This window comes from Dama dama, chromosome 12, assembly GCF_033118175.1.
Source record: "Dama dama isolate Ldn47 chromosome 12, ASM3311817v1, whole genome shotgun sequence".
Lineage (NCBI taxonomy): Eukaryota > Metazoa > Chordata > Mammalia > Artiodactyla > Cervidae > Dama > Dama dama.
The window spans coordinates 30044591-30053479 of record NC_083692.1 but is presented as its reverse complement, the minus strand read 5'-3'; the positions used below and the strand labels follow the sequence as shown (position 1 = coordinate 30053479).

Here is an 8889-nt window from a genome sequence, read left to right as displayed (position 1 = left end):
GCACAAACTCACACAATCCCTTCCTAACTGTTCTTTGCTCAGAGGTGGGGTTGTGCATGCTAAGTTGCTTCAGTCATGTTTTGACTCTCTGCAACACTATGGGCTGTAACCCACCAGGCTCCTCTCTCCATGGGATTCTCCAGGCAAGGATACTGGGAGTGGGTTGCCATTTCCTCCTCCAGGAGATCTTCCCGACTCAGGAATCGAAACCACATCTATGTCTCCTGTATTGGCAGGCAGGTTCTTCACCCGTAGTGCCACCTGGGAAGTGCAGAAAAGAAATTTCAGAACAGTAAAGAAACAACCCCAGGGGCCTTCCCTGGTGGTCTAATTCTTAGGATTTCACCTTCCACTGCAGGGAGTGCAGGTTCGATCCCTGGTTGGGGATCTAAGATCCTATATGCCTCACACTTAAAAATCCAAAAGTTAAAACAGGAACAATACTGTAACAGATTCAATAAAGACTTTAAAATGATCCACATTAAACAAACAAACAAACCAACTAACTAACAGGAAAACAACTTCACAGGTCACCTCCAGGTCTGTTCCTGGCATTTGTGGGGGACAAATGGAGAGTCCTTCTCTGTCAAACCCACCTCTGTGGGGCCTGACACCTCTGTGTCAAACCCACACAATGAGGGGCCTCCACACACACACTGTATAGACACCCCAGCCCAAGCTCTGGCTCTCCATCTCACCAGAACACCACCACTTGGCCACTGCCTGGGGCCAGGATTGTGCACATGGGCTATCCTTTGGAGGTCAGACCTGGGAAGAACACACAGGCTAAGGCCATTTGGACCTGGATTTCCAGGTTCCAGTTCCCCAGAACAAGCCTAGAGGTGGGGGAGGAGGTGTCACTGGATCTAGGTGGATACATCCTCTTGGTCACACAGACTTTTCATTGCCTCATGGAAAGTGGTGTGATCCAGGAAGGTGAAAATGGGGCCCTTAAAGTGTAGGGTTGAAGGCAGGAACCCCAGTTGCTCAAGTCTAACTGGTACTGAGTACATCAAACTGAAGCTGTCCAAAACAGGATGAATTTCCCACCAGATCTATTCCTCTCCTTGTATTCTGCCTCCATGCCATCTTCCTCCCCCAGGGAACCCTGAGAGCCCAACTCCCTCCCCATCTCTGAAGCAGCATTCAGGTCTAGGAACTCCAGCTCCTCCAGAATCTTCCTTCTCTTTCGGCCCTTGGCTACAACCCAGTGGGAGCTCTCACTTGTGCCTGGACTGATTTCCTGGTCTCCTGGCTTGATCTCCTCCCATCCTATTTCCACCCTGCCACCCCAGCAGTTTTTCCCCAGGGTGAGTATGACCTCTCTACCTTCTGTCCTACTTAAAGCTCTTCAGGGGCTCTCTGTGCCAACAGGATCAAATCCAAGCTCTTCAGCCCAGCACACAAATCTCCCTCTAACCCTCCTCTGCCCTCCTCCTCTCTCCCCCAGCCTCCAGTTCTCAGATTCACTCACAGTGAGTACAGTGCACCCCTTCTGACCTCCTTGCTCCTTGCTCATACCGCTCCTTCTGCCTGCAGTGCCCTTGCTTGGCAGCCTGGCCAATGTGTACATTCTTTCTCCCAAATGGTAACCTTTTCAATGCCCCCTCCCATCTCTTTCCACCCCAGGTAAAACCGATCCCCTTATCTGTAACCGAACTGATGCTCACAGCATAGCAATTAACACATTTTCTGCTATTTACTTGTTTACAAGTCCTTTTTTTTCCTAACTGGCCTGTAAATTCCTGAAGGCAGGGGCTAAATTCTTCTTGACATCCCTATGCTTGGCATGGGAGCATGTGTTGAACTGAAACAGAAAAGCATCCCTGTGATCAAAAATCCTCATCTTTACTACTGCACCACCTGGGAAGACCTGCTGCTACAATCGAATTGTGTGTTGATGTGCCTATATTACTTGCTTAGTTTCTACCAGATATCATATAGAACAATTCTGAAACAATAGGCAGGAACTGATCACGAAGTTCAGGCGTGCATTCAAGACAGGGATGAGTCCATAAAAGGAGTCTTGCTGAGAACCGTTGGCGCCGCCAGCAGCTGGAAAGGCTCTCAGAGCCTGCAGAACTTCCAGGGCCATGGGCTTTGTGTCCCAGGTGCCAGGGTCATCTCAGGACGAAGGCCAGGTCAGTTACTTCGGCAACTTGGCTCTGCATCCACTTCCTCCAGTAGGGGCTTCTTCCTTACCCTTGGAAGGGGAGGGAGGGGGAAGGGTAGACAGGTATGAAAGCTACTCAGGCAGTCAAGACCCAACTGCCCATCTCATCCATCCATGATACCTTGAATTTGGTAATGCCAAAGATAGAATCATGAGCAAGACACAGTCCTGCCACTGAAGGGCCCACACTCAGCTTGGAAGACAGGGAAATAAACCAGTGGTAACCGTGGAGCAGAACACCTGCCAAGAAAGGGTGAAATACCACGTGACTGAAGGACCCTGAGCAGGCCCTGCCCGCCTCCTTCGTATGACTCCTGGTCCTGTGTGATCTTCGCCTCACTCTTTTCTATTGCAGGGGCCTCTGTCCTTGCTCACCAGCCTTCTCTGCACGTGTCACCCCCTGCTGGCCCCTTTTCATCTTCCAGCTTCCGAGGACTGTCATTCCTCACAGAGACCTTCTTCATTGTCTAGCCTATGGCAACTTCTCCATTTTATCCCTTGCCATTTGCTTTAGGCTTCTTGTTTATTTCCTTTAAAGCACTTACCAGGTGTGACTATTTCATTTATTTAAATGTTGTTATCTCTTAAATCTACAACAGAACAAGCTCCAACAGAGGCTGCATCCATCTTATTTCCTCTTGTATGAACAGCATCTGGCACATAGTAGGGGCTCAAGAATCATTTATGAAGCAAGTGAAGGAAAAAAGGACTCTTGTGAATCCTCTAGTGTGTGATGGGGGGAGATGTCACGTAAGGCTTCCCAGAGACAGGACATTTGAACAGGGCCTTGAAGCATTGTTAAATGTCTGCCAGATGGCAGGACCGTCACAGGTGTACGAGCAGGGATATACGTAGTCCATCTGGGAGGGTAGGGAGGGGTGCGACCACTGTTGGCAGTCTGTCCCTTTTTGTGTACAGCCACTAACTGATGCATGGGGTGAGGTAAACTATTAAGTCTGTTTTGACACATCGACCTCTTTGGCAAGCCCACTGAATTCAGCACACGAGTTAAACAAATGCAGCACAGCTGAACAATTAGAACTCGGGGAGCTATACTTGAGGGACCCAACAAGGACAACAAGGACACTCAAGTGACCTCAGATGATTCCGAAACCTGGGAAAAATACCCCGGCAAGCCCAAGTCATCTGATCATGAGACTCATCTCCTGATCGCCTCTGACTGCTTACAAAGAGCTGGCCAAGGACATTCCAACTCTTCCAGGCCATCAGGCCAAGTTCCCAGGGACAGCTAGCCACTCAGCTCTCTCCCCCATCACACCCAAGGGCTGCATCCCATCGGCTGGCAGACACCTGCCCCAGAGCCAGCAAAACCACCACCACCTCTGTACGGGGCCAGGGGGAGAGGCTGTGGTTGCCAGAGCCTGGTGATTTATGACCTCCAGGCTCACCACCAGCACTGATGCCAAGTAGAGTCTCCAACTTCCCCAGGCATGGTCTCTCAGTTCCAGTGATTTATGGACCCCGAGGGGGGCCAGTCACTTTTTCCTTCTCCTCTTTCTGCACCCTCCTCCCAGGACAAACAGGTTTCATACCCTGTGGACCTATTGCGTGTGGTGAAAAAAAGAGGCTCCATTGGCCCATGTCCTCTTTGCACCTGCTGTCAGGGGATGATGGCTGTTGATAGGCAGCCACATCCATTTCGCTGGCATTTCTTCAGCTCTTTGTGTGGTGCCTGGGCACCAGCCGTCGTGTTCTTTCTATGGCTTTGTCGGTTGCCAGGATCCACTTCCCACCTGTAACAGGCCTGGCTCAAGACTGTGAGGTTGGGTTTTCTTTCTGTCCTTCTTTCTTTCCCTCCCCCATCTGTGTGTTAGTTGCTCAGTCATGTCCAACTTTTTGTGACCCCGTGGACTGTAGCCCACTAGGCTCCTCTGTCCATGGGATTCTCCAGGCAAGCTTACTTGAGTGGGTGGCCAGTTCCTTCTCCTGGGGGATCTTCCCGACCCAGGGACTGAACCCTGGTCTCCCACATTGCAGGCAGATCCTTTACTGTCTGATCCACCAGGAAAACCCCTCCATCTATAAGAATCCATAAATCTTAGTTTGATTTCTTGGCATGAAGACCCAAAGCGTCTGAATTTCCTTCCATGAGAGTCGAGCAGTCATAGAAATTGCTGTCAGCGCTGCCCTTGAGCCGCTGGTGCCCTGAACCTGCTCTGTTTGTGCTGTGCAGTGAGTGGGTCTTGAACCTCTTCCCAAATCATGCCTTTACTCCAAGCACTCACAGGGGAACAGGAAACTGGCACTCTTGCATTGCTCTTGGGTTCTATCAAGGCAGTGGCATCCTTGGGATCCAGAGCGTGGAGAGGCACAGTCAAGAGCGAGTGGGAGGGAGGTGGGGGAGCACCTCGCAGAGTCGCCAGCTTGGAAGACCGTGCACGCATGCTCAGTCCCTTCAGTTGTGTCTGACTCTTTGTGACCCCATGGACTGTAGCCCACCAGGCTCCTCTGTCCATGCGATTTTCCAGGCAAGAGTACTGGAGTGGGTTGCCGTGCCCTCCTCCAGGGGATCTTCCTGACGCAGGGATTAGTCTTTTGTCTTCTGCATTGCAGGCGGATTCTTTATTGCTGAGCCACCTGGGAAGCCCTTGAAGGCCATAGTTCCTTGGCAAAGAATCATCACTCTCTTGAACCTGCAGGGGATATTTGGGCATTTACCAGGTAGAGGCCGGTGTCTACAGGAAATCACAAGCAAAAAGCAAGAGCAGCCATTCAGTGAGATCGGGTCCTTTTCTCTCTGCTGCGCACTGGTGAGTGGAAGCGAGGGTAGACAGTCCAGCCCCATGGCGCTCGTGCTCACCCTGCGGCCGTCCCTCCGTGTTCTGCTCAGGAGAGCTGACCTAAGCCAGCCCCGTTGGCTTTCAGCTCCAAAGGTGGCAGGCAGCCGCAGGACATGTCCGGTCTCAAGGTGGGGCGTGGGGGTGGGGTGCCAGGGCTGCTTCTCCAAGTGCACCAGGCTGCTGCATGTAGCTGCCTTCCCTCTGGTTTCTGCTGGCCTCCCCAGCCTCGAGGGGCCTGCCTATACCCCTTTCATCAGCAGAGCCAAACGAAGTGTGGGCTGGAGACTGGGATGCTCTGGGGCCTCGTGGGGTGTGGGGAAGGTGTCCACAGTGCTTGATCCAGGAGCCCCTGCTCTCAGGATGATGGTATATTGTGTGTGTGTTCAGTCATGTCCTATTCTTTTGTGACCCCATGGACTATAGCCTGCCAGGCTCCTCTGTCCATGGAATTCTCCAGCCAAGAATACTGGAGTGGGTTGCCATGCCCTCCTCTAGGAGATCTTCCCGACCGAAAGATTGAACCCACATCTCTTTCATTTCCTGCATTGGCAGGCGGGTTCTTTACCACTGCACCACCTGGGAAGCCTGAAGGCATATTGTAGGGATTAGTAATGTATGATACCACTTTGGAGTACTTACTGCCTCTCAGGGACTATGCTAAGTACTTTACATCATCTCACTGAATCCTCTCAACAACTTGTCAGGAATGCCTTTTTTTCCAACTTTCACAGATGAGGAAACTGAACTTCCTGAGAAATAATTATCACACAACTAGTAATTGGGAGAGCCAAGAATTCTACACGACTCCATTTGCTCATGTGCTTAATAAAGAAATTATACTGCTTTCCATGAGGGTTATTAAGAATTCATATATTTAAGAAGCACTAGGTAAATTAGTCAAAATTCCAAACAATAGTTAAATCTAGGATGTTCAGATAAAGCAAGTAAATTCCCAAAATATAAGTTGAGGCAAAGCAGAAATACCACCTACCCCTCTGACTCCCAGGACGATTCTAAGGCAGCCACCAGCTGCTTTGGTTTCCTCTGCTCCTGGGGATGGCAGGGGGAAGAGTCACTTAGCATAACCTCTCAGCTCCTCCTGGACTTACCTGGTTGGGATGAAACCTTGAGAGTAAACTGCCAAGGACCCAGACATCTTTGGGGCACCGTTTTTCTCCCTACCACATACAGGTTTTCTCATCCACTCCTCATGGTAGCCACATGAAGTATATATTCTTGTTATACTCATTTTGCAGATGGGAAAAGTGAGGCTTCCAGAATTTACGTGACTTGCCCAAGGTCATTGTTTTAGTCTGCGTGAGCTGCTCTAACAAAATACCATAAACTGAATGGCTCAAACAATAAACATTTTTTGCAGTTCTGGAGGCTGGAAAGTCCAAGATTAAGGAGCAGGTAGACCCGGTATCTGGTGAGAGCCTACTTCCTGATGTGCAGATGGCTGCCTTTTTTTTTTTTTTTTTTCCATTTATTTTTATTAGTTGGAGGCTAATTACTTTACAATATTGTAGTGGTTTTTGTCATACATTGACATGATGGCTGCCTTTTTACCCTATCCTCACATGGCAGAGAGAGGGATAGAGAGATCTCATGTCTCTTTCTCTCTTTGTAAAGGCATTAATCTCACTAGTAGGTCCCCACCCTCATGACCTCATCTAATCCTAATTACTTGCCAAAGGCCCCACCTCCAGTCAGCTTCGTACTGGGGATTAGGGCTTCAACATCTGGATTTGAGACAGAATATTTGGACACAAGTGTTCAGTTCATAGCAGTCGCATAACCAGGAAGTGTCAGAGCCAGGATCTGAGCACAGATGATCTGACTCTGTTATATTCTAGTGATATTTTCCCATAAGTGATAAATGGCTCTTCTGTAGCCTATTTTTTAAAAAAAATCAAGTGGAGTGTACTTGCCTTACAGGGTTTCAGGTATACAACAAAGTGGTTTGGTTTTATATATATATATATACACACATATATACATATTTGATTCTTTTTCATTATAAGTTATACAAGAGTTTCAATATAGGTCCCTGTGCTATACAGTAAATCCTTGTTGTTCATCTATTTATGTATAGTGGTGTGTATCTGTTAATCCTATACTCTTAACTTATCCCTCCCCGCCTTCCCCTTTTGTTGTTGTTGTTCAGTCGCTAAGTTGTGTCCAGCTCTTTGTGACCCCATGGACTGCAGCACGCCAACCTTCCCTGTCCTCCACTATTTTCTGGAGTTTGCTCAGGTTCTTGTCCATTGAGACAGTGATGCTATCTAATCATTTCATCCTCTGCTACCCGCTTCTCCTTTCACCTTCAGTCTTTCCCAGCATCAAGGTCTTTTCTAAAGAGTTGGCTCTTTGCATCAGGTGGCCAAAGTATTGGAGCTTCAGCATCAGTCCTTCCAATGAATATTCAGGGTTGATTTCCTTTAGGATTGACTGGTTTGATCTCCTTGCAGTCCAAGGGACTCTCAAAAGTCTTCTCCAGCATCACAATTTGAAAGCCTATTTTTTAAAAATTCCATAGTGCATTTTGACCATATTTCTTTATGAATAAATAAATATCTACAACTTCATTTTAATGACTGGATCATGGATAGGATGAGGATACAAAGGTTAGAGTCCAAATTCTTCTTTATGATACTCGTGATCTTATTGCTTTATATCTTTGTAAAACAAAGATAATAGCAATAATACCTACCATGTGATATTGGAGACTGCATGTCAATATGATTTGCAAATCATAATTTTCTATATAATGTAAGTCATAATGATCATTGTTATTATTGTGTACCAGGGTGAGGGGACTCTCCACGGGTTGGAGTGCTCTGGGGAACAGAAGTGCTGGTTATCTGGATGTGCTCCAGCTTTTAATCAGCTGGAAACCCTTCTACTAGGGAATTGATGAAGTCTTTCCCCATTGCATTGGTTCTTCATTGAATGGAACATATTAGACCAAGAGTTAGCAAACTGTTTTCTCTGAAGGGCCAGAGAGCAGATATTTTAGGCTTTATTTGGGCCATATTGTCTCTGTCATTACTGTTCAACTCTGCCATTATAGTGTGAGGACAGCCACAGACAACAGATGTGTGGCCATGTTCCAATAAATCTTTATTGTAGACATTGAAATTTGAATTTCATATCATTTTTTATTATTTCAAACAGAATTTTTCCTTTTTTTTCAATTGGGGGATAATTTAAATATTGTGTTGGCCTCTGCCATACATCAACATGAATCAGTCACAGGTATACATATGTAAAAATATGGACCATTTCATGAATTGGCATGTCATCCTTGTGCAGGGGCCATGCTAATCTCTATCGTTCCAATTTTAGTGTATGTGCTGCCAAAGAGAGCACTCACATGATTTTAACATCACAGAACAGTATTCACAAAACAGTATTCTTTTGACTTTTTTTTTTTTTTTTTTTCCCAGTGGGTTTTGTCATACATTGATATGAATCAGCCATGGATTTACATGTATTCCCAATCCCGATCCCCCCTCCCACCTCCCTCTCCACCCGATTCCTCTGGGTCTTCCCAGTGCACCAGGCCGGAGCACTTGTCTCGTGCATCCCACCTGGGCTGGTGATCTGTTTCACCATAGATAGTATACATGCTGTTCTTTTGAAATATCCCACCCTCACATTCTCCCACAAAGTTCAAAAGTCTGTTCTGTATTTCTGTGTCTCTTTTTCTGTTCTGCATATAGGGTTATCGTTATCACCTTTCTAAATTCCATATACATGTGTCAGTATGCTGTAATGTTCTTTATCTTTCTGGCTTACTTCACTCTGTATAATGGGCTCCAGCTTCATCCATCTCATTAGGACTGGTTCAAATGAATTCTTTCTAATGGCTGAGTAATATTCCATGGTGTATATGTACCACAGCTTCCTTAT

General features: G+C 47.1%; 1 non-coding gene across 1 annotated transcript; it reads right to left on the bottom strand.

Moving 5' to 3' along the window:
* Positions 1–8244: 8244 nt before the first annotated feature.
* LOC133067506 (U6 spliceosomal RNA) lies at positions 8245–8346 on the bottom strand. Its single transcript, XR_009695298.1, has one exon. It is a non-coding gene; the product is annotated as a U6 spliceosomal RNA (small nuclear RNA).
* Between the last annotated feature and the right edge of the window lie 543 nt (positions 8347–8889).